At 42.1% G+C, this 12,572-nt stretch overlaps 1 long non-coding RNA gene across 1 annotated transcript in view; it reads left to right on the forward strand.

Annotated features, from left to right (window-relative positions):
* The first annotated feature begins 605 nt into the window (after positions 1-605).
* The window catches only part of LOC133549831 (uncharacterized), a 24,512-nt gene continuing 12,545 nt past the window's right edge, over positions 606-12,572 (forward strand). The window contains exons 1-2 of the long non-coding RNA XR_009806185.1: positions 606-726; positions 10,657-10,902. This is a non-coding gene — a long non-coding RNA (uncharacterized LOC133549831). The remainder of the gene's footprint in view (positions 727-10,656; positions 10,903-12,572) is intronic.

A 12,572-nucleotide genomic window follows, 5' to 3' on the forward strand; every position in this document is an offset into this window, starting at 1 on the left:
TATTCTTATTTCCACAGTGAGAGTGCAGAGAGACAAGTGATGTCCACCTGTGGGGATAAGGTTGGGAATCCATGACTTGTTGAGAACCAAAATTCACGTTAATGTGCCTCGACACACCACCTTAGACGTACGACTTGTGAGCTAAATGAGGAGCTAAATAGTTAAAGTAGATCAGTAGGGAAAGGTACAAAGGTCACGTAAAAAATAACTACTACATTTGGTAAGGTTTCAGACTGAGGTCGGCGCCGGTGCTCAAGCACTTGGCGGACAAACTAAACAGGCTTTTGGTAGCAGACTGCCTGTAGGTAATGTTGTATTTTCCATATCAACAAACAAAGCATTTATGCCTTATAGCAGGGGTCGGCAACCCGCGGCTCTTTAGCGCCGCCCTATTGGCTCTCTGGAGCTATTTCAAAAATGTATGAAAAATGAAGGAAAACTAAATATTTTTTTTGTTTTAATATGGTTTCTACAGGAGGACAACCATGGCACAAACCTCCCTAATTGCTATAAAGCACAGTGTTTACATTAAACATGCTTCACTGAAACCAGTATTTGGCGAGCGCCGTTTTGTCCTACTAATTTTGGCGGTCCTTGAAGGCACCGTCCTTTGTTTACAATTACATGTACAACTTTCTCCGACTTTCGAGGACGTGTTTTATGCCACTTCTTTTTCTGTCTCATTTTGTCCACCAAACTTATAACGTTGTGCGTGAGTGCACAAAGGTGAGTTTTGTTGATGTTATTGACTTATGTGGAGTGCTAATCAGACATATTTGGTCCCTGCATTATGCTAGCTAATCGATGCTAAGATGCTATTTAGGCTAGCTATATAAATGATAAATATTTGATAAATGGGTTGTACTTGTATAGCGCTTTTCTACCTTCAAGGTACTCAAAGCGCTTTGACACTACTTCCACATTCACCCATTCACACACACACACACTGATGGAGGGAGCTGCCATGCAAGGCGCCAACCAGCACCTATCAGGAGCAAGGGTGAAGTGTCTTACTCAGGACACAACGGACGTGACGAGGTTGGTACTAGGTGGGATTTGAACCAGGGACCCTCGGGTTGCGCACGGCAACTCTCCCACTGCGCCACATCATTATGCCTCATTTGTAGTTATATTTGAGCTCATTTAGTTTCCTTTAAGTCCTCTTAATTCAATGTATATCTCATGACACACTATCTGTATGTAATATGGCTTTTAATTTTTTGCGGCTCCAGACAGATTTGTTTTTGTATTTTTGGTCCAATACGGCTCTTTCAACATTTTGAGTTGCCGACCCCTGCCTTATGGAAAGTGCATGAAAGTTGTCGTTGGCGCAGATTGAGAGGCTAACACAATAGAGGTGAGGCATGTTCAGATGTTACAATGCTTGCCTGATCGTGGGTCTGTTGGTCATTTTCCGGGTGGGGTTGTCACGCACTAATGTCATATTAATACTTTTTTTTCCTCTAATATTTTCACATTCAACCGTTATGGTCCCAAATATTGACTGGTAAATCACGGTCGGCGGGTTGGCGACCTTTAGATAGGGATGTCACGGTATAAACATTTCTTATTACGGTTATTGTCACCAAAATGTTCACGGTCTCCCTTATTATCGCGGCCATTTTAAATGTGCTCAAAATTTTCAAAAAAATACTTCTGCCAAAATCTTTTAACAAAGTTTTTTGAGAAAAAACAGACACAAAAAAACATTCAAAATTATGTATTGTGGCGTCCCGGAGGAGTTTGTGCTGCAGGGGATTCTGGGTATTTGTTTATGTTTATGTTTATGTTTACGGGCTATAGAGCGTTTTCCGTTCGGGCTCCAGTACTCTGGAATGCCCTCCCGGTAACAGTTCGAGATGCCACCTCAGTAGAAGCATTTAAGTCTCACCTTAAAACTCATTTGTATACTCTAGCCTTTAAATAGACTCCCTTTTTAGACCAGTTGATCTGCCGTTTCTTTTCTTTTTCTTCTATGTCCCACTCTCCCTTGTGGAGGGGGTCCGGTCCGATCCGGTGGCCATGTACTGCTTGCCTGTGTATCGGCTGGGGACATCTCTGCACTGCTGATCCGCCTCCGCTTGGGATGGTTTCCTGCTGGCTCCGCTGTGAACGGGACTCTCGCTGCTGTGTTGGATCCGCTTTGGACTGGACTCTCGCGACTGTGTTGGATCCATTGTGGATTGAACTTTCACAGTATCATGTTAGACCCGCTCGACGTCCATTGCTTTCCTCCTCTCCAAGGTTCTCATAGTCATCATTGTCACCGACGTCCCACTGGGTCATTATTGTCACCGATGTCCCACTGGGTGTGAGATTTCCTTGCCCTTATGTGGGCCTACCGAGGATGTCGTGGTGGTTTGTGCAGCCCTTTGAGACACTAGTGATTTAGGGCTATATAAGTAAACATTGATTGATTGATGTTGTGTTGCGGTGTGGATGTTCTCTCAAAATGTGTTTATCATTCTTGTTTGGTGTGATTTCACAGTGTGGCGCATGTTTGTGACAGTGTTGGAGTTGTTTATACAGCCACCCTTACTGTGACCTGTTGCCTGTGTGTGAGTTCAAAACTAACAATACAAGGAAACTTGACCGTAATTAACACGTCAAACTCTGCAGCACGTCCCTCAAGTAAGACAATGAGTGTGTATATCGGAGCAACACAAGCATTATAAACAAAGCGATATGACAGAAAAAAAACAATATCACAAAAAAAAAAAAAATAAGTGGGAAAATTTTGCAAGATGGCACCTTATGCACATTAGTTGTAACTACACTTTTAGGCCAAATAGATAAAAATAGTGTTCATATATGAGGTCTAGTCTTACACATAGAACTACACGTTTACGGGCAAAATAATAATTACGATTATTTTTATCAAAAGGGTGGAGTGGCTTCTCCGGGTTGGGGAGGAGACCCTGCCCCAAGTGGAGGAGTTCAAGTACCTAGGAGTCTTGTTCATGAGTGAGGGAAGAGTGGATCGTGAGACGACAAAACATTTTAGCGAATATTGGTGTTATTGGAACACTAACAAACCTAGCAGTTAAATAAAAGGAGGAGGGAGCATCCCAGTAAACAATCTACAAACTTTATAAACAAGTTGTGGCAACGTTCCCGACACATCGTCTGCAGCATGCGAACTCACAGTCCCAGCAGCTGACGGAAACACGCTAGTTGCATGTACAACATCAAATATTCTTGTACTCCAACAGCATTGTGCTCATAAACACATGGTGAGACTCCCCGGAAGTGAATTGTGAATTATATTTATATAGCGCTTTTCTCAAGTGACTCAAAGCGCTTTACATAGTGACACCCAATATCTAAGTTACATTTAAACCAGTGTGGGTGGCACTGGGAGCAGGTGGGTAAAGTGTCTTGCCACAAGCGGGAATTGAACCTGCAACTCTCAAGTTGCTGGCACGGCCACTCTACCAACCGATTGAAATGAAGTGAAACGAAGCGATCGTTTACTCGGAGGGAACATTTTCAAAGCAAAGTCTGTGTCGTTGCCGCCATGTTTTCTCAGGGCGAACGGCTCTAGTGCACATGAGCAGTTGCTGCGGCGCTTCAGTTTTCGGGAAGTAAGCAGTATTGCCTGAAATGCAATAATACGGGACGGTTTTTCGTTAATTAAAAATTTAAATGGTATTACTAACCGTCGGGAATTTCACAGCGGTTTATTATAATACAGTTTACTGTTACATCCCTAAGAGTGTACCATTGGGGGGCGTGTTGTGTGTGATTTACTAAGACTGTTTGTGGAATTGAAAAGGGGTGCAGACCGCCTTATTTGAATAAGGAGTTTGCGTGTATTATACGGGGCATCACCACAGAAACACTCATTTACTGCACATTCATGTTATCATGCTCTTACATGTGGCATTTGCTTTGTTCTCAAACGAGCCGGAGACATGAAATACTTTTTACGGGCATTTGAGAAGCAGTCATGCAGTGCATGTAGATTGACACCACTTTTATCCTTTTTCTTTTTTTGTAACCGCTGAAGGTTCACGGAGGGGAGGCTACACTACTGTGCTCAACTGGCAAAAAATGCATTCATTAAGAAGTTTTTGCCATATAGGATATATGTTAGTAATATACATTCCCTATGGAAAAAACGAACATCTCACAAAAATGTACTCAAACGCATCAATTACATTTGTTTTAATCAGCCTCTTATTTCATCTAGCAGCTATAAAATTATAAAAGGATGTTGCTGATTAGACGATATTTCTCATGTTTTTTTATTTCTGACAGTTCAAATATGTTGACACACTCGTGTCTTTGCAGCGCAATCACTCCTCCCACACAGCCGTGTGTGGAATTGTGTCGTTCAATTCACTTTGTGCACGCTCAGCCGATCTGCTTTGCGTGTGCTATCAAGTTGGCAAGTGTTTTAGTACACGCTAACCTTTAGTAAGTCAGGACCTATATGTACTGTAACTTGTCCACATAAATATGTCCTTGATATTAATGGAAGACCTGGATGCAGTTTTGTGTTCCACATGGGCGCGTGTTGAGAAATTCTTGAATTTTCCTCCCTGTAAAGTTACTTAAATATAAAAAGGGGTAGGGGAACTACACACATCGTTATTCTCAATGGGCTTTCAGGGATCCAAAAAACACAGATGGACAGCAGTACCTCGTTTTTTTATTATTGACGCGTTCCAAAGGGTCTGTTGAATACCACATTGTATGGAAACCGAAGCTATTTTTCCTATAAGAAGCAAACATATTAGCACAAAACATTTTATAGAAGATGATTGTAGTTTTACATGCAGAAAACAATGCAAAATACACATAAATGATAATTAAATTGGGTAATCAACATTTAGTATCACTTTGAATGTACACACAATTAGCTCGACAAATGTGACTGTTTGTCAGCTTATTTGTCAAACTGCTGGCACTGCTAATATCGAAGAATGCACGGACAAGTTAAAGATAAGGAACCAATGATAGTCCATCCATCCATTTTCTACCGCTTATTCCCTTTTTTGGGGTCGCGGGGGACGCTGGCGCCTATCTCAGCTACAATCGGGCGGAAGGTGGGGTACACCCTGGACAAGTCGCCACCTCATCGCAGGGCCAACACGGTGGAAGAGGGGTTAGTGTGTCTGCCTCACCAATGATAGTTAAAAAGTTAAAGTTAAAGTACCAATGATTGTCACACACACACTAGGTGTGCTGAAATTTGTCCTCTGCATTCGACCCATCCCCTTGATCACCCCCTGGGAAGTGAGGGGAGCAGTGGGCAGCAGTGGTGGCCGCGCCCGGGAATCATTTTTGGTGATTTAACCCCCAATTCCAACCCTTGATGCCGAGTGCCAAGCAGGGAGGTAATGGGTCCCGTTTTTATAGTCTTTGGTATGACTCGGCCGGGGTTTGAACTCACAACCTAACAATCTCAGGGCGGACACTCTAACCCAGGGGTGTCCAGAGTGCGGCCCGGGGGCCATGTGCGGCCCGCAGCTAATCGTTTACTGGCCTGCCACACATTCTGCAAAAATTGCAAAATTGAAAGTATTGCAAAAATTTAAAAAAACATTTTAAAAAAGTGGAATGAGGTGAAATCTAATGAGAAAAAGTGGCAATGTTGACACAAAGCTGCCATGCAGGCAGTTTTTTTGTTCCTTTTGTCTTTATTTTCTTTTTTTTTCCATTGCTCAAAAAAAAAAAGGACAAAAAAATGTAGGTTATAATGAATTATTATTTAAAAATTATCACTTTAAAATGTTTTATGTGGAAAAAATATTGCATAATTTGTGTGGTTGCCATATAAAAACATCAAAGTTTTGACAAAAGGGCATAAAACTAACAAAATAATAGTTCAAACTTAAAATCGATAGATATATCGGAAGTTGATCTTGTTAAAAGTTTTTTTTTTTAAAACTAATGAAAATTTATCACTTTAGGAGTAGGGAAGCTTTCGGATCTCAAATATATATATGCAAGATGTGCTCTTGCTAAAGATGGAACATTTGGCGGAAATGCCGGACAGTTCTGCAGACTTCATGGCTGGCTCGCATCGTGGTCACTCCGTGATCACGTACGACCGCCAGACACTTCTGGATATGGATATATCGGGCCGTTTTGGACTGATAGACGCGTGCGTGCTAAACATGCTAACTAGCATGGGAATACGTCGGCGGCTACATCCAGCGGCCTGTGAATCAGGGGAGTCTAGTAGCAGCGGGGGCCGTCTACGGAGCAGACGCCAGCGGTGTGATCGGAAACGCGGATGCCGAGCGGGGCTTAAAACAAAGCAGAAGGCTAATCCCCACAGAACACCACTTCCCTCCATCCTGAAGACGGATTTAGATGAAAGATGCGAGACTACTGGTCTGGGTAAGGAGTCTGTTAAATTAGAACAAGTTTTTTCTGCTTTGAGTGTTTCAGAGTTGGACATGTGTTTTACCGAGGTGGCTAACCATGATGCGTACAGTTTATCAAAGCAACAAACAAACAATCGAAAAATCCTCGTTACTGAGGTGGCTAACTATGATGCGTGCAGTTTATCAAAGCAACAAACAAACAATCGGAAAATCCCCGTTACTGAGGAGGCTAACCATGATGCGTGCAGTTTATCAAAGCAACAATCAAACAATCGGAACATTCCCGTCGTATCAATTCCTAGATATGGTCGTAATTATACTGAATGCACTGGGCATAATAAACACAACATTATTAATATTGCTACTACGGATAATTTGATTTGATCAAAAATTCCCTAAAACAGCCCACTACCTATAATATAGGTTTTTTAAACATAAGATCATTGTCTCCCAAAACGTTATTAGTTAATGATATCATCAGAGACAACAATCTTAACGTCATCGGTCTCAGTGAAACCTGGCTTAAACCAAACGACTTTTTTGCGCTAAATGAGGCATGTCCTCCTAACTTTACACATGCGCATATTGCCCGTCCGCTTAAAAGGGGTGGGGGGGTGGCACTAATATACAACGAAAACTTTAACCTTAGTCCTAACATAAATAATAAATATAAATCGTTTGAGGTGCTTACTATGAGGTCTGTCACACCGCTGCCTCTACACCTGGCTGTTATCTACCGCCCCCCAGGGCCCTATTCGGACTTTATCAATGAATTCTCAGAGTTCGTTGCTGATCTAGTGACACACGCTGATAATATAATCATAATGGGGGACTTTAATATCCATATGAATACCCCATCGGACCCACCGTGCGTAGCGCTCCAGACTATAATTGATAGCTGTGGTCTCACACAAATAATAAATGAACCCACGCATCGCAACGGTAATACGATAGACCTAGTGCTTGTCAGGGGTATCATCGCTTCCAAAGTTACGATACTCCCGTATACTAAAGTATTGTCCGATCATTACCTTATAAAATTCGAGGTTCAGACGCATGTTCGTCAAACTAATAATAATAATAACTGCTATAGCAGCCGCAACATTAATACGGCCACAACGACAACTCTTGCTGACCTACTGCCCTCGGTAATGGCACCATTCCCAAAATATGTGGGCTCTATTGATAACCTCACTAACAACTTTAACGACGCCCTGCGCGAAACCATTGATAACATAGCACCGCTAAAGTTAAAAAAGGCTCCAAAAAAGCGCACCCCGTGGTTTACAGAAGAAACTAGAGCTCAGAAATTATTATGCAGAAAGCTGGAACGCAAATGGCGCACGACTAAACTTGAGGTGCACCATCAAGCATGGAGTGATGGTTTAATAACTTATAAACGCATGCTTACCTTAGCTAAAGCTAATTATTACTCAAATCTCATCCACCGTAATAAAAACGATCCTAAATTTTTGTTTAGTACGGTAGCATCGCTAACCCAACAAGGGACTCCTTCCAGTAGCTCCACCCACTCAGCTGATGACTTTATGCAATTCTTTAGTAAGAAAATTGAAGTCATTAGAAAGGAGATTAAAGACAATGCGTCCCAGCTACAACGGGGTTATAGTAACACTGACACGATGGTATATACGGCGGATACTGCCCTCCAAAATAGTTTCTCTCGTTTTGAGGAAATAACATTAGAGGAATTGTTACAACGTGTAAATGGAATAAAACAAACAACATGTTTACTTGACCCTCTTCCTGGGAAACTGATCAAGGAGCTCTTTGTATTATTAGGTCCATCAGTGCTAAATATTATAAACTTATCACTTTCCTCGGGCACTGTTCTCCTAGCATTCAAAAAAGCGGTTATTCATCCTCTTCTTAAAAGACCTAACCTCGATCCTGACCTCATGGTAAACTACCGACCGGTGTCTCACCTTCCCTTTATTTCAAAAATCCTCGAAAAAATTGTTGCGGAGCAGTTAAATGAACACTTAGCGTCTAACAATCTATGTGAAACCTTTCAATCCGGTTTCAGGGCAAATCACTCGACGGAGACAGCCCTCGCAAAAATGACTAATGATCTATTGCTAACGATGGATTCTGATGCGTCATCTATGTTGCTGCTCCTCGATCTTAGCGCTGCTTTCGATACTGTCGATCATAATATTTTATTAGAACGTATCAAAACACGAATTGGTATGTCAGACTTAGCCTTGTCTTGGTTTAACTCTTATCTTACTGATAGGATGCAGTGTGTCTCCCATAACAATGTGACCTCGGACTACGTTAAGGTAACGTGTGGAGTTCCCCAGGGTTCGGTCCTTGGCCCTGCACTCTTCAGCATCTACATGCTGCCGCTAGGTGACATCATACGCAAATACGGTGTTAGCTTTCACTGTTATGCTGATGACACCCAACTCTACATGCCCCTAAAGCTGACCAACACGCCGGATTGTAGTCAGCTGGAGGCGTGTCTTAATGAAATTAAACAATGGATGTCCGCTAACTTTTTGCAACTCAACGCCAAAAAAACGGAAATGCTGATTATCGGTCCTGCTAGACACCGAACTCTATTTAATAATACAACTCTAACATTTGACAACCAAACAATTAAACAAGGCGACACGGTAAAGAATCTGGGTATTATCTTCGACCCAACTCTCTCCTTTGAGGCACACATTAAAAGCGTTACTAAAACGGCCTTCTTTCATCTCCGCAATATCGCTAAAATTCGCTCCATTCTGTCCACTAAAGACGCTGAGATCATTATCCATGCGTTTGTTACGTCTCGCCTCGACTACTGTAACGTATTATTTTCGGGTCTCCCCATGTCTAGCATTAAAAGATTACAGTTGGTACAAAATGCGGCTGCTAGACTTTTGACAAGAACAAGAAAGTTTGATCACATTACGCCTGTACTGGCTCACCTGCACTGGCTTCCTGTGCACTTAAGATGTGACTTTAAGGTTTTACTACTTACGTATAAAATACTACACGGTCTAGCTCCATCCTATCTTGCCGATTGTATTGTACCATATGCCCCGGCAAGAAATCTGCGTTCAAAGGACTCCGGCTTATTAGTGATCCCCAAAGCCCAAAAAAAGTCTGCGGGCTGTAGAGCTTTTTCATTTCGGGCTCCAGTACTCTGGAATGCCCTCCCGGTAACAGTTCGAGATGCCACCTCAGTAGAAGCATTTAAGTCTCACCTTAAAACTCATTTGTATACTCTAGCCTTTAAATAGACTCCCTTTTTAGACCAATTGATCTGCCGTTTCTTTTCTTTTTCTTCTATGTCCCACTCTCCTTTGTGGAGGGAGTCCGGTCCGATCCGGTGGCCATGTACTGCTCGCCTGTGTATCGGCTGGGGACATCTCTGCGCTGCTGATCAGCCTCCGCTTGGGATGGTTTCTTGCTGGCTCCGCTGTGAACGGGACTCTCGCTGCTGTGTTGGATCCGCTTTGGACTGGACTCTCGTGACTGTGTTGGATCCATTATGGATTGATCTTTCACAGTATCATGTTCTCATATGTTCTCATGGTCATCAGTATCATCAGTATCACAGTATCATGTTCTCATAGTCATCATTGTCACCGACGTCCCACTGGGTCATTATTGTCACCGATGTCCCACTGGGTGTGAGTTTTCCTTGCCCTTATGTGGGCCTACCGAGGATGTCGTAGTGGTTTGTGCAGCCCTTTGAGACACTAGTGATTTAGGGCTATATAAGTAAACATTGATTGATTGATTGATTGATTGATATTTAGTAGGATTTTATTTAACTTTTCACTGTGATTACTCAAAATTATTAAATAATTAAAATCAATGGTGTCCTGCATTATTGATCTTTGAGGGCTTTAATTGCCAAATAAAGGAACTCTCCTGAAGGAATCAGTAAAGTACTATATTTCTATCTATCTATCTATCTATTTAAATACTGGATATTTCAGTTTTACTATAAAAAAACAAAGTCATCTTTGACAGAAAAGGCATAAAACCTTATTTGTTTTACTTTATATCAACCTCAAGTTGATGTACAGATTTACTGTAAGCATTAAATACAAAAAAATAATAATAATTTGACTTATTTTTAACATTTTAGTGACTGAGACCCTCTATGCTCCCCAGGAGCCCTAAGGATTAAAAAAAAAAAAATCTGTATATTTTGTTATGGTTTGAAAATGAAAAATATCTAAATGGCCCCCGTATTCTTAAATTTTTCCGTGTGCGGCCCTCTGTGGAAAATGTTTGGACACCCCTGCTCTAACCACTAGGCCACTGAGGACTCTGTGTGTGCTTTGTTTACATCTAGTGATAAAATCGCACGCATGCAAGACAGCACAACAACTCGCCCTGACAAACTGCTTGGTCAGTCCTCCTGCCTTTACATCCGCAAGCAATACAAGGTGGAACTCATCTTCAAGGCAGACTGCGGGTACATTTCCAGTGACGGACCTCAAGCGGCGATTGTAGCTTTTTGAGCGTGAACAATCTCCATATCTGCCATAAAGGTGACGGTCCAAGAGGGGACTCTTCACAAATCTACTGAGGGCAGCCGGTAAGCACCATGTTATCCTTGATTGTTGGGCTCGAACACCGATTTGCAACATTTTCCAGGCCAGGGACCCCCAAACTGATGGAGAAATCGAGCAGGGACCCCCTAATAATACATCCCCAATAATAAATGTACCTGGTCCTAAAAGTCATTGTTATTGTACAATACTAACATGTCTAAATAATACAGTATAGCACTGTAATAGCTAGCTGGCAACTGGATCGCAAATTGCTATCTGACACATAACTTGCTAATAGCTAACTGATAGCAGGCGCGTAATCGCGAGCTGACAACTGGTGGGCTAAATGCTACCTGACAACTCGTGCGTTAATTGCGGGCTGACAACAGGTGTGATAATGGATAGCTGAATACTGGTGTATTAATCGTAAGCAGACAACTGGTGCATAAAATGCTAGCTGACAACTGGTGCGTAAAATGCTAGCTGACAACTGGTGCGTAAAATTCTATCCGACAACTGATGCACTAATTGCTAACTGACAACTGTTGCGCTAATTGCTTACTGACAACTCGTGTGCTAAATACTTGGTAGCAGCTTGCGCTGGTAATCGTTAGTGGGCAGCCGGTGCGCTTATTGCTAGATGACAACTCAAAAGCTAATTGCTAGCTGGCAGCTTGTGCCACTAATCCCGAGCAGGCAACTAGAGGGCTAATTGCTAGCTATATTAAATGCCAACACGAATATAACAATGTAATTATTTATTCTTGATTTTATTTTTGAACCTGCAAGGTATAAAGAGCAGTGCGGCCATACCACCGCTACTTCTAAACGCCACTGCAGTGTGTTGGATCGAAATTTGTTTTAAAGACAATTACATTTGTGGAAAAAACTGCATGTGGAATATAGTCTCATTAAAGGGGAACATTATCACCAGACCTATGTAAGCGTCAATATATACCTTGATGTTGCAGAAAAACAAACATATATTTTTTTAACCGATTTCCGTACTCGAAAAGGGTGAATTTGGCGGTTTAAACGCCTTTCAATTGTTCGCTGTCGGAGCGATGACCTTTCACCCGTGACGTCACAATGGGAAGCGACCCGCCATTTTCTCAAACACATTACACACAAGTCAAATCAGCTCTGTTATTTTCCGTTTTTTCGACTGTTTTCCGTACCTTGGAGACATGCCTCGTCGGTGTGTTGTCGGAGGGTGTAACAACACTAACAGGGACTGATTCAAGTTGCACCAGTGGTCAAAAAATGCGAAAGTCCCTCGTTTGTTCTGCACACTTTACCGACGACAGCTATGCTACGATAGAGATGGCAAGAATGTGTGGATATCCTGCGACACTCAAAGCAGATGCATTTCCAACGATAAAGTCAACGAAATCACAAAGGTGAGTTTTGTTGATTTTTATTGACTTATGTGCTAATCAGACATATTTGGTCATGGCATGACTGCAAGCTAATTGATGCTAACATGCTATTTAGACTAGCTGTATGTGCATATTGCATCATTATGCCTCATTTGTAGCTATATTTGCATCCAGCCTTTCCCTCCACCCACATTTAATGCCAAACAAACACATACCAATCATTGGCTGGAAGGGGATCCCCGAATTTGTGCCGCTGTCTGTCGTGATATGGCTCAAAAGCTTCTGTTTCTTCTTTAATTTTGTTTTCAGTACCTGCCTCCACACTCCAACCATCC

Source organism: Nerophis ophidion, linkage group LG03 (genome assembly GCF_033978795.1).
Source record: "Nerophis ophidion isolate RoL-2023_Sa linkage group LG03, RoL_Noph_v1.0, whole genome shotgun sequence".
Lineage (NCBI taxonomy): Eukaryota > Metazoa > Chordata > Actinopteri > Syngnathiformes > Syngnathidae > Nerophis > Nerophis ophidion.